Source organism: Lynx canadensis, chromosome F2, assembly GCF_007474595.2.
Source record: "Lynx canadensis isolate LIC74 chromosome F2, mLynCan4.pri.v2, whole genome shotgun sequence".
In the NCBI taxonomy this organism is placed as follows: Eukaryota; Metazoa; Chordata; class Mammalia; order Carnivora; family Felidae; genus Lynx; species Lynx canadensis.
In genome coordinates, this window is record NC_044320.2 from 52507100 (window position 1) to 52521551 (window position 14452).

Here is a 14452-nt window from a genome sequence, read left to right on the forward strand (position 1 = left end):
CCCTTAACTCAGGAGACGTATCTAGAGAGCAGTTGCTATGGCTGATGTTAAAGAGGTTATTCCTGTGTTCTCCTGTAATATTTTGATGGCTTCTTCTCTCACATTTCAGTCTTTCACCTGTTTTGAATTTATTTTTGTGTATAGTGTAAGAAAGTGGTCTAGTTTCATTCTTTTGCATGTTGCTGTCCAGTTTTTCCAGCGCTATTTGTTGAAGAGACTGTCTTTTTCCCATTGGGTATTCTTTCCTGCTTTGTCAAAGATTAGTTGATTAGATAGTTGTGGGTCCATTTCTGGGTTTTCTAGTCTGTTCCATTGATCTATGTCTGTTTTTGTGCCAGTACCATACTGTTTTGATCACTATAGCTTTCTAATGTAAGATGGAAGTCCAGAATTGTGATACCTCCAGCTTTGCTTTTCTTTTTCAAGGTTGCTTTGGTTATTCAGGGTCTTTGTGATTCCATAAAAATTTTATGATTGTTTGTTCTAGCTCTGTGAAAAATGCTGCTGGTACTTTGATAGGGACTGCATTAAATGTGTACATTGCTTTGGGTAGTATAGCCATTTTAACAATATTTGTTTTTCCAATCCATGAGCCTGGAATGTTTTGCATTTTCTTTGTGTCATCTTCAATTTCATTTGTCAGTATTTTATAGTTTTCAGAGTACAGGTCTTTGACCTCTTTAGTTAGCTTTATTCCTATGTATCATGTTTTTTTTGTGTCTGTGCAATTGCAAATGGGATCACTTCCTTGATTGCTCTTTCTTCTGCTTCATTATTGGTGTATATAAATGCAACAGATTTCTACACATTGATTTTGTATCTTGAGTCTTCACTGAATTTGTGTATCAGTTCTAGCAATATTTTAGTGGAGTCTTTTTGGTTTTCTGTGTAGAGTATCATGTTGTCTTTGAATAATGGAAGTTTGACTTCTTCTTTGATGACTTGGATGCCTTTTATTTCTTCTTTTGTCTGATTAATGAGGCTAGGACTTCCAGTACTATGTTAAATAACAGTGGTGAGAGTAGAAATCCCTGTCTTGTTCCTGACCATGGAGGAAAAACCCTCTATTTTCCTCCACTGAGGGTGATATTAGCTGTGGGTTTTTCATATATGATCTTTATTATGCTGAGGTATGGTCCCTACAACCCTACTTTGTTGAGGGTGTTTATCATGAATAGATGTTGTACTTTAATGCTTTTTCTGGATCTATTGAGATGATCATATGGTTTTCATCCTTTCTTTTATTAATATGGTGTATAAAGTTGATTATTTTCCTTATATTGAACCACACTTGACATCTAGGAATAAATTTCACTTGACTGTGGTGAATAACTCTTTAATGTACTGTTGGATTTGATTTGCTAATATTTTGTTGAAAATATTTAGATCTATGTACATCAGAGATATTGGCCTGTAGGTTTGTTTTCTAGTGGAGTTTGTCTTGTTTTGGAATTAGGGCAATGCTGGCCTCATAGAATGAGTTTGGAAGTTTTCCTTCCATTTCTAATTTTTGGAATTGTTTGAGAGAATAGATATTCTTCTTATTATTCTTCTTTAAATGTTGGGCAGAATTCCCCTGGGAAGCCATTTGGCCATACACATTCGTTTGTTGGGAGATTTTTGAATACTCATTCACTTTCTTTGCTGGTTATCAGTCTGTTCAAGTTTTCTATTTCTTCTCATTTCAGTTTTGGTAGTTATATGTTTCTAGAAATTTATCCATTTCTTCCATATTGCCCAATTTGTTACAATATAATTTTTATAATATTCTCTTAGAATTGTTTGTATTTCTGTGGTGTTGGCTGTTATTTCTCTTCTCTCATTTGTGATTTCACTTATTTAGGTCCTTTCTATTTTCTTTTTGATTAATCTGGCTAGGGTTTTATCAATTTTACTAATCTTTTCAAAGAACCAGTGCCTGTTTTCATTGATATGTTCTTCTCAGGGTTTATTTGTTTGTTTCTATTTCATTTATTTCTTTTTTTAAAAAAAAGTTTATTTACTTATTTTTAGAGAGAAAGAGAGTGTGTGTGTGACGGAGGAACGGAGAGAGAGGGAGTCAAGCAGGCTCCACACTCTCAGTGCAGAGCCTGATGCTGGGCTCGATCACAAACTATGAGATCATGACCTGAGCCGAAATCAAGAGTCGGATGCTTAACCAACTGAGCCACCCAGGTTTCCCTCTATATCATTTATTTCTGCTCTAATCTTTATTAGTCTTTATTAATCTTCTTCTGGCTTTAGGCTTCATTTGTTGTTCTTTTTCTAGCTCCTGCAAGTGTAAGTTTAGGTTTTTTATTTGAGTTTTTTCTTGCTTTTTGAGGTAAGCCTGTATTGCTATATACTTCTCTCTTATGACTATTTTTGCTGTATCCCAAAGGTTGGACCGTCATGTTTTCATTTTCTTTGTTTCAATGTATTTTTTAAATTTTTTCTTTGTTATCCTGTTTGACCCATTCATTCTATAGTAGGATGTTCTTTAACTTCCATGTATTTGTGGTTTTTCGAATTTTTTTCATATGGTTGACTTAAGTTTCACAGCATTGTGGTCAGAAAAATGCATGGTATGTTCTCAATCTTTTTGTACTTGTTGAGGCCTAATTTGTCACCTACTGTGTAATCTATTCTGGAGAATGTCCCATATGTCCAAATAATTTTTAAATTTGAATGGCAGCTAAATTGAAATGCTTCAAGTAGTCCACAATGTAAAAATAAAGACTTGGGTGTAGTTACTTGGTAAGTATATTTAAAATATATAAAAAATTGTATTTTCTTTAGAAAATAGCCCTGAATCTTACAAAATGAAAAACTGTATTAGATTTTTTTTTCCAGTATCTGTTATTCAACACTGGTTTGTCATGAATGTGTCTTCTTTTACCACATGAGTTTTGGCATGAATAAAATAAAATTAATCCAGAAAAGGATAAAAATTTATGTTTATGTAAAAAATATAGATCTAAAATAATTGAGCATGAGTATCTCAGAACAGTGGTAAAGTGCTATTTTGAAGTATTCAGGAAGAATATTTATGTAAGAGATCAAGGGAATAAATAAAAGCCTCATGTGAGTGAAGGTGAAAGTTACATAAAAATTATATATATTCAACCATCGTTAATGTCATTGCCACATTTGGAGCACTTTTTAAACAAATTCAATGTATTTAAGAAAACATACTCTTGACTTAGTTATGTCACTGAAACAAGTCATCCCTTGAGGACTTTATTAAAATTAAAATAATCTAAAACATTGACTTTTATATCAAAAAGCTAAAATTACCCTTTCTAGTCAATTTGTTTACTGACCTTTAGAAAAGTCCATATACCGTTAAATATAGGTGCAGTATTAATCCTAATTTAGTAATTAAAAAAAAAAGATATGGGGTATTATCAGGAACAATATCACCTATAGAAGATAAACTTCAGAGGTCTACATTTTCTTGCAATTTTATGTGAATTAGATGTAAAAGTGAAAAATAAAAGAGACATAATTCTGCACACATTCCTATTCTTTTATCTTGATTCTGAGACAGCCCATATACATAATCATTCACTAATCAGCACCTGACTATAGATCTTCAAGTCTAAAAGAAATATTACATTCAATGAACTAACTGAAATTAAAACAAAGCCATTGATGTATAGCATTAATTATGCTGTTAACAAATAATTTACTTAATACTGACATTTATTATAACCTTGTTTTCTTTGCTTACTTTGGAAATGTAATGTGTTATTAATCATAAATATTATGCTAAAAGAATTTCTATCCTGAAAATATAAGAAGTGTTGATATTTATGCCTCTTAAAATAAACTACCTTTTGTTCTTGTGTTTAAGAATATAGCCCTTTAAAATAGATGTAATAAATCTGAAAACAAAACTGATTAAATTCACATCATGACTTGCATGTTCAAACCTGAAGGAAGAGTTCTCAGATTAATGAAATATCTTCCCTTTAAGCACTCAAGATACTTTACAAGTAGTCTCATTAAACATTATATTATCCTTGTGTGGAAGATGATGGGTATGATAATGACATTTCCTTTACGGTAAGAATAATCCAGTCGAAGGGATTCTAAATGATGCGTTCTTCTCAGAGTACAAATCAGGATTGGAATTAATATAAACCTCATTGACTTCCAGTTTGTTTAGTTTTGTTTTGTTTCAGTCCATTTAACTCTTGACACCTTGTAATTTTGATTATTGATCCATAATTTTCTGGTATAATTATTTTTGGTAATTTTTTATCTCCTCAAATGATCATGAAAAAATAAAATGAAGCTAAATAAAAAAAAACCCTTTATTTTGATGTATTATGGGTAAATTTTTCACTGTTTGCTAATACAGATATAAAGGAAGGATTATATAGACAACAAAACTTTGATCATAGTTTAATTTTTTTTCACGAAAAATATGTCCAAGTTACCATTTTAACATTACAATGAAGCAGTAATTGAACTCAGTATCATTAGTCATGGAAATTATTGTTTAGTTTATTCAGTAGCTATGAATAAGGAGGAAAATTATTAATTTGTACGTTACATGAAACGAAAAGGAATCAGTTAACAATGGCTTTGGTTTCAGGCTTTCTTAGTACACAATTACTTATATATTTCATATTTTAAAGGGCTTAAACAAAGGTATAAATAATACTACTATTTTCTATGAGTACTGGGTACTTACAGAGCATTCAATCCCACAATTTTTTAGATTGAAATAATGGCAAGTGTAGTGTAAGTACACTTTTTCAGTCATTTATCAGTCCAAGGCTGCATAATACTATAAAGTCCTTGACATGAAATACTATCAAGGAACTTGTACAGATATACCTATATGACAGGTAAACAAAATTCATCAGATTTTATATATATTTCTTGATCTGGCTTCTGAAGGTTCAGATTAATGTGCTGTTCATATTGAGGTTTCTGAACTAAGGAATAAAATCAAACTTTGCTGCTCTTAAAATAAAATACAAAACAAACAAAAAAAGCACACAAAACCCTTTAACTTTTACTTTTTACGTAATTTATAAAAAATGCTGATATTAATACTGAATTTATCATGTAGTCTCAGAACACTTATATTCTGTTATATTGGGTTTATTCTGTGGTCCTGCTTCTCTGCACTGTGATTCACTAAAATAGGGTGATTACAGAGATCCTCAACGACATAGGTGTTAATGTTACTCTATCAACTGCCATTAGTAAGTCCCTGAATGACTGGTTTGATAATCAAAATTACACATTAATAGTTTAACATCCTAGTTTCTAGCAAGGGTATATGCTTGCTGGTGAAGCTCTCATATTAAATATTCAGAACTTTTCCAGAATGCTTATTTTAAAAAGTATTTTTCTTTTTCTTTTTTTTTTCTCAAATTCACCATTACTCTGTCTCTCTCAGGCTTGTCCCAGAGAATAGGGTCAATAAATTCCAACCTTTTCTCTTAAACTTCAGGTCTGCAATATTTTAGTAATGCAAATCTAAGATACCAGCAATCATGATTATAAATGTTCTCACTAATTTAATTTCCACTGGAAAGTAAGAGTTGATCATTACTATCTAATTTAAATATATATGTACACATATATATGTAATACACATGTATATAAAAATACATAATATATATAAAATATGTAAGAACTTAAGACTTTAGCAACCTATATGAGTTTCAAGAATTTGCATTTTCTTGACTGCTACTGAATTGGAGCACCATCTAATATATACATTCTGAATGTATATAATATACATTGCCCATTTATTTAATGGGTTATTGTCCTTTTCTTACCAATATGTAAGGTTCCTCATATATTACAATATCAGTCCTTTGCCTCTTGCCTTATGACTATTTCCATCACCATTTGTAACATGCCCCATCTTTATATCTTTTGCCAGACACAAAATTCATCCATTTCCAATGTTAATGCCCAGTATTAGAGACCAGTAATTGTGCTGCCTTGCTGTGAATTACTGTCCCAGAGTCAGTTTCCCAAAAGAGTTGCTGGTAATGCAGTATTTCTCAAAATAGCCCATTAACTCATTTCCCTTGCTGAAAACATAGTAATATTTTAATGCAAGTCTGAGCATGATGATCCATTTTAAAATCCATCAATGGTTTTCCATTGTTATTATGATGAAGACCCAAATTCACAATTGTTCACAAATTCTGATTCAATCTGTTCCCCTGTATAACGCTCCAGCTTCTCATAGAAATCTTTTCTTTACTCTCTGGTCTACCACCTTGCTCCCTTCCCCTCAGACATGTTTTTCTTCCAACTTCCTTACTTAAGCTCCCAACTTAAATGCCACTTTCTCAAAGAAGGCTTTATTTCTCTCTGGGCAGGTACTTCACTAAACTCTCTCAGAACACTCTTAAGATTCTCTCTCTCATCTCAACTGGGATTGCCTAATCATTCATGCAATATCTTTTCGTGATTTTTGTTTCTTTTAGGTTGTCAGTATGAGGGCAGGAACATCACCTGTCTTGTGCATTCTTGAATCTCTTTTGCCACCATGAAACCTAGTACATGGTCAATACTTAATGGAATAAGTAAAGGGATAGTCAATGTTATGCAACAGAATGCCAAATCAGATTAAGGACTTTTCTCTACTGCAAGAATGTTGAAGAGACTTAATATTCAAACTTGTATTTTGGCTTTCAAAGGGAAGGGAAATAATGTTAAGTCTACATTTCCTTGACTGCAATTCCAAAATCCAGAAATGAAATCAAAACTGCTTTGCGATAACTGACTTGGTAATAAGTTCTTGCCTTGACCGAGGTGAGGCAATCTATAGGCTTTCTTTGTCTCACATTTAGTGTGGATACTCATACACAGGTGTAGGGAACTGGCTCATATATAGTATAAAAACTGCATTCTCTTTCAAAAAATCAAAGAAAATACCCTAATTCGAACTAACTCATCTCACCCTCCAAAGTTTTAGTTAAGGTATTTTGGGGCTGCACACAGAATTGTGTAACCTTGTTCACAGGACTCTTTATTTTTCCAGCCATTCATCTTACTCTTTTCAAGAAGTGCTTATTCCAAGGAATAAGTCTTAGAGAAACTGAAAATATTGAAAGATAATGTGTGGGGATAGGAGAGAGGTGGGCAGGATTGAAACAGGACCAGATTCCTTCAACTGTAACTCCTGAATCAGGGAGGTGGGTAGAATTAGCCTTTTCACACCAGGTGGACTGACATTCTGCCTCTGTGCTTTGATTGATGGGGATCCTTTTGTTTTTATTCTTTGTGATTTCTGGCAGGTTGTTCATCAATAACACCGTTTTATTATATTATACTACATTTACTTTACTTGAAATATTTTCATGAGAATTTCCAAGGGAAAATGTGGAATATGAATCAGTAACAGCAAGGTTTCACCATCTCTATTCAGAATCTTTTTAATATAGTAATCTGATTTTCTAACCTGGTATAGGCATTTGATGGTCATTATTAATCTAATCTAATAGAAATAATTTAATAGACACTTATTGATAAGGTTATCTTTCCTTTACAAGTATCTTCTCTGTCCCAACTATTTGATAGATGTGTTGCATTCTATATTTCCTTATTTTTTTTAGCAAAAATATGTAGTAGGTATTATCTCCATGTTTACAAATAAGGAAATTAAAAGTCAGAAAGATTGACTGACTTTCCTAAGGTTGTACTACATGGAGATTCAACTGCAACAGAGGATATTGTGACTTCAAAATCTATCTCACCTAAAAGCACAATGATTTTTTTCCTATGTTAAAAAATAAAGATGAAAAGATTAAATATTAGAAAATGCAAGTGAGTCAACTTTCAAGATGTGTTAACAAATGGGAGCAGTCACCTGTATCAAATAGTTTCATAAAGAAAATACTTAAGCAAAGAATATACCATAAATCACTTACCATCACATCCCATAGTAAATTAAGAGCTCAATGACAAGCTACCTAATTTAATTTAAGACACAGTGGTATAAAATGAATTGATCTGTAGGTATTGCTACAGAGTATGGGTTGTATATTCGGCCAGACTATATGGATTTGAGTCCTACAGCTGTTGCTTGTCACCTCTATAAACTCTTGAAATTAATGTTCTGTTCTCTTATTTGTAAACTGGAGGTAATAACTATCCGTACATTATAGGATTGTTTTTAGGATTAAATGAAACAACGAAGAAAGTGCTTAAGACCATGATCAGCACCTAAAAGTATTACCCACATTGTTAGCTTTGGTGAATTTGGCTAGTCATTTAAGACATATGTAGAATATATGGAGCATCCATGACCCTTTATTAAAGCAATACCATTTTACCTAATCTGGGTCCTTCTAATGTAAATTCAAAACTAGTAAGACCATACAGATTTATTTATGACAGTTACTTGCTATAATTATTAATGTGCTCTAAATATTTTAGTCAATAAAACATCCTTATAACATTTTAAATGACCATTAACCAAGGATTAATATGTATATACAAGGAAAAAATATATACAGATATAAAAAGTATTCATTAATTTAATAAAAGAAAAAAAACCCTAAACATCTGATTTAGTAGTCTTTATATTCAGATCCTGATAAAAAAAACATTTGTTTACACTTAAGTTGGAATTATTTCAAATTTTGTGTAATACTAGGTTGAAATGTCTTCAATTAAATGGAATAAAGTAAAAGAAACATGGACATTTTACTAAACATTATTATACAATGTTTGGATATGGTTTGAAATCAGCTTATAAAAGGTTTCTTATGTTCATGAAGCATTCTGTTAAAGTGGTATGATTCACACAAACTTTGATGCAGACTTAACTTAGATGAAGTTTAGCATCCTACTATTTAGCAAAGACCTACAGTTCTTTGAAATTTGCCTTGTTTAGAAAATTATGCTATTTATCATCATTATATTGAAGGATCACTGAGAGTATGTGATGGTACTAAATGCTGCTAGAATTCAAGGGTATAGTTTAAAAAGGGGCCCTGCCCTTGAAATGACTGATTTCCTTAGTCCTTTTCATTAAATTTAAGATCATTGTCCATAATTTGGCTATTGTTGATAATGCTGCTATAAACATTGGCATGCATGTGCTCCTTCAAATCAGCATTTTTGTATCCTTTGGATAAATACTTAGAAGTGCAATTCCTGGGTCATGGGGTAGTTCTACTTTAAAAATTTTGACGAACCTACATACTGTTTTCCCGAGAGCTCCAGTTTGCATTCCTTCCAACAGTCCAAAATGGTTCCCCTTTCTCCACATCCTCACCACATCTATTGTTTCCTGAGTTGTTAATTTTAGCCATTCTAATAGGTGTGAGGTGGTACCTCAATGTGGTTTTGATTTGTATTTCCCTGATGATGAGTGATGTTGAACAACTTTTCATGTGTCTGTTAGTCATCTGGATGTCTTCTTTGGTGTCTATTCATATCTTCTGCCCATTTCTTCACTGGATTATTTGTTTTTTTTGTGGGGGGTGCTGAGTTAGCTAAGTTCTTTACAGATTTTGGATACTAACCCTTTACCCAATACACCATTTGCAAATATCTTCTCCTATTCTGTTGGTTGCTTTTTAGTTTTGTTGATTATTTCCTTTGCTGTGCAGAAGCTTTGTATATTTATGAGGTCCCAATAGTTCATTTTTGCTTTTATTTCCCTAGCTTCTGGAGACATGTCAAGTAAGACGTTGCTGTGGCCGAGGTTGAAGAAGTTGCTGCCTGTTTTCTTCTGTAGGAATTTGATGGTTTCATGTCTCACATTTAGGGATTTCATCCATTTTGAATTTATTTTTGTGTACGGTGTAAGAAAGTGGTCCAGTTTCATTCTTCTGCATGTTGCTGTCCAGTTTTCCCAGCACCATTTGCTGAAGAGACTGTCTTTTTTCCATTAGATACTCTTTCCTGCTTTGTTGAAGATCAGTTGGCCATATGTGTATATGTACATTGAATGTGTATATTGCTTTGGGTAGTATTGACATTTTAACAATATTTGTTCTTCCAATCCATCAGCATGGAATATTTTCTCATTTCTTTATGTCTTCTTAAAATTATTTTATAAGCTTCTATAGTTTTCAGCATACAGATATTTTATCTCTTTGTTTAGGTTTATTCCTAGGTATCTTACGGTTTTGGGTGCAATTGGAAAGGGGAATGATTCCTCTATATCTCTTTCTGCTGCTTCATTATTGGTGTATAGAAATACATCTGATTCTGTGCATTTATTTTATGTCCTATGTCTTGAAAGAGCCCAATTTCCATTGACCGATGAAGGATAAAGAAGATGTGGTATATATATACAATGGAATACTATTCGGTGATCAAAAAGAATGTAATCTTTCCATTTGCAACCCCACGGATGGAACTAGAGGATATTATGCTAAGCGAAATAAGTCAGAGTAAGACAGATATCATATGATTTCACCCATATGTGGCATTTGAGAAACAGATAAAAGGTGAAGGGAAGGAAAAATAAGATAATAACACAGAGGGAGGTGAATCACAAGAGACTCGTAAATACAGAAAACAAACTGAGGGTTAGTGGAGGAGAGATGGGTGGCAGGATGGGTTAAATATGTGTTGAGCACTTAAGTAGGGCATTTTTTTGAGATGAGCACTGGGTGTTATATGTAATAGATCAATCACTGGGTTCTACTCCTGAAGCCATGTCTACATGGTATGTTAACCAACTTGAATTTCAATTTTAAAAAATCTGATAAAAAAAGATTATTGTCCAAAGGGAAAAATGTTAGATCATAACACAATATTTAGGTTAATTTATTTTAATTCTTCACAAAGAAATATTGATGTTGTTATATCTAATTTCAAATAAATTTTTCAAAACATATTTTCTCATTATAGGACATAAATTTAGAATAAACTCATGTGATTACCTCAGACAAATCAATTTACCTCTCTGAGCTGCAGTTACCTCATTTCTCCTTCAAGTTACTCTTTCATTTTTTATTCATTCTTTCCCTCATTTATAAACATCTGAGTAGTTATCAGATGCCAGGCACTGCTCTAGAATTCTGGGATACCTGAAAGAAAAAAAATTACCTGGTACTTTCATTCTATTGGGAATAATAATAATACCTAATTAATATTAATTTAATACAGAGCAAATAAGGTGTTAAGTATGGAGAATAATCTGTCTCTGCTCCCTACCTGAACAATTTTCTTTCTTGGTTTTCTGATAGTTTTCTTCATACAAACTTTTAAATTTGTAATTAGATTTAGTTTTTTATGTACTGGAGCCAAGAAGCTGTATCATTTAGCTCCACATTTCTAGTCAGCATTTGAATGAATGAAGTAATGAATGATGCAGAGTAGGCATTCAATTCTAGGACTGAAAATAGGATTCTGTCCAAACAGGTACACATGCAAGAACGATGCATTTTCACCTATCAAACCAGTATACTCTCTGTGTGATTTCTGATAGAGTCTAAAACAAAAGTAGGGATGAATCCAAAGTTTGATTTATGCTATACCATTAAAGGCTCACTCTTTATCAGTAGGTGGTATTTTACATCAGACACCAAATTTAACAAGAATGTATTTCTTTTCATTATGGTATAGACTATTTGAGCAGCAGACCTGTCTGCAATTTGGAATTCAGCACTGTGTAGATGAAGTATCCTATTTAAGATAAATTGATATATTTATCAATATGCATTCTATTGTGATTACCTAAAAGATTAATCTGGTATCAATTACCAGGAATTTTACTATGCCACATGCTTAGTGTTCCTATTATTTCCCCTTTGAGAAAGAGAAGCATATACTTTATTACTAAGCAAAACTTAATTAAAGAATGGTGACTTAGAAAATATGCAATAAAATACGAAAGAGTTTTATAGCACCAACTTTTCATTTCATTGGTTATCTCTATATCTGTTCTATTCTCTACTTTGTGTTATTTATTTTCTATTCTTGTCTAATCTTCATATTTATTTTCTTCTACCAGCTTTGGGTTTAGTTTGCTTTTCTTTTTCTGGTTCCTTGAGGAGCGGCTAGGTTATTGATTTGAGATCTTTTTTAATACAGGCACAGACAGCTACAAATTTCTCTGAGCATGTCTTTGCTGCATGCCGTAAGTATTGGTATGTTATGTATTCATCTGCTTTCATTTCTAAATATTTTCCATTTTCACTTGTGATCTCTTCATTGACCCACTGAGTGTCTAAGAATACACTGTTTACCTTCCACATATTTGAGAATTTTCCAATTTTCCTTCTGTTACTCATTTCTAACTTCGTCTGTTGTGCTCAGAGAAGATATTTTGAATGATGTTTATCTTTGAGACTTGTTCCGTGTAACATACGATCTATTCTGGAGAATGTTCCAGGTACACTTGAGAAGAATGTGCATTCAGCTGCCATTAGATAGAGGATTCTATATATGTCCATTAGGTGTAGTTGCTTTCTGGTGCTATTCAAGTCCTCTATTTTCTATTGATCCTCTGTCTAGATGTTGTATCTGTTATTGAAAGTGATGCATTAGAGTCTCAACTCTCATTGTAGAACTATTTCTCCCTTTACTTCTGTCAATGTTTAGTTCATATATTTTTGGATTCTGTTGTTTTGGCATGCATGTTTATAATTATTATGGTATATGATGAATTGACCCTGTCATCAATATATAATATCCTTTGTCTTTTGTAACACTGCAGCCACCCCAACTCTCCTTTTGTTACTACTATTTGCATGGAATATCTTTTTCCATCCTTTCAGTTTCAAGCTATTTGTGTCTTTTTTGTAGTGAATTTTAATTCACTTCTCATTATGTAGAAATACATATATTATTTTTGTGGTTTTTATCGTATTTAACATCTGAAATTTATAAAATTCCAGTTTAACTTGATACCAATTTAGCTTGAAAAGCATACGAAAAATGTGGCTTTCATACAGCTCCACCTCACCCCACTTTATGCTTTGTTGTACAAACACTTCTATATACATTTTGTGGCCAATAGTAAAGATTTGTAATTATTTTTATTCCTTTGTCTTTTCAATCTTGTATTAAATAAAAAGTGGAGTTATAAACCACAAATACAATAATACTGGTGTTTATATTTGCCTGATGTATTTATCTTTTGACAGAGATCCCTGAGTTAGTAACTAGTGTCTAGTTTCCTATGATTTCAACCAAAGGACTCTGTATAGCATTTCATATAGGGCAGATCTAGTGACAACTAATTCCTGCAGCTATTATTTATCTCAAAAAGTCTTAATCTCTCCCTCATATTTGAAGGACGGTTATAAGTGAAAGAATTGCTGGTTAACATGTTTTCTGTTGTTTTCTCTCAGCACTTTCAATATGTCATGCACTATCTTCTGGCTTCCATAGTCTGATCAGAAATCAGCTGTTAATCTTTTTGAGGATCCTTATACATGATGAGTCACTTCTCCCTTGCTTTAATGATTGAAGGCTTATAGTGTCCATTTCGTTCAGGATTTTCAGTATTATTTTTTGCAAAGACTGTATTCCTTACCATGTATGGACACTGAAGCCTCATCTTCTAAGTTTTTGTTCAGCTAGTACATTGCTAGAGATTTTCTTGAACACAAGTAACTAAAAATAACTAAACAAATAACACCTCCCCCAGCTTTTACAGATTGGCTGAGTGCCCAGGCACTCTTTCAACACTTAGCCAGGCTTATACTGAGCTTAGGAATCAGGTAGAGGTGGAAAAATCAGTCTTCTCACGTCCTTTTTGAGAATGCTTCCTGCTGTAAGTGCATGAACTTCCAAACTCCACCATATAGAATAGTACTTTGAATGTTCTAATTCCCCAAAGAAATTCTTCCCAGGTTTTGCTTCTGGGCCTTAGGCAATTAAAACATACTACAACCTTTTGTCCCAGGCATCTGTGAACTGTCATTTCATTTGCAATGTTTCCAAGTGATTCTCACCACTTTTCTGGCCTGAGGTCTGAGTTGGATGAAACAGACACAAATGCCTTGTGTTAGTCTTTTAGATAGGTTAGAAAATACACAGGCAATAATTTGTGAACAGGGTGTGGTCTGCTTCTTCTGGAACCAAGGAAGACACTCCTGCACTGGGAAAGCAGGCTTCTCTCTTCAAGACTGGAGGGGGTAGGGCAAAGTCAAGTTAAAACACCACAAAGTTTTCCTACGAGATTGCAAGTTGCTTTTTCCTTGGTCCATCATTCATTTGGTTGCTCTACATCTTTGACGGTTTTCCCAAGTTCTGACAAAGGTGGCCCAAACAGTTTTTGCTTACCTTTCAATGTTTCTCTGAGGAGGAAGAGAGCTTAGAGCTGCCTACTCCTCCATTTTGCTGGCATAATACTTTATTTTAGGAAGAAAAGCTAAACAGGAAAAAAAACATGGGAGAGTATACTATCAGAAGGCAGTCCAGTCAGAAGGCACGGTGACAATTAGCACAACTGACTTGCTCAAAGGTGTCTTTAAGACCAAATTATGGGTATATTGTATTTTAGGGGAGAGTAAATTAA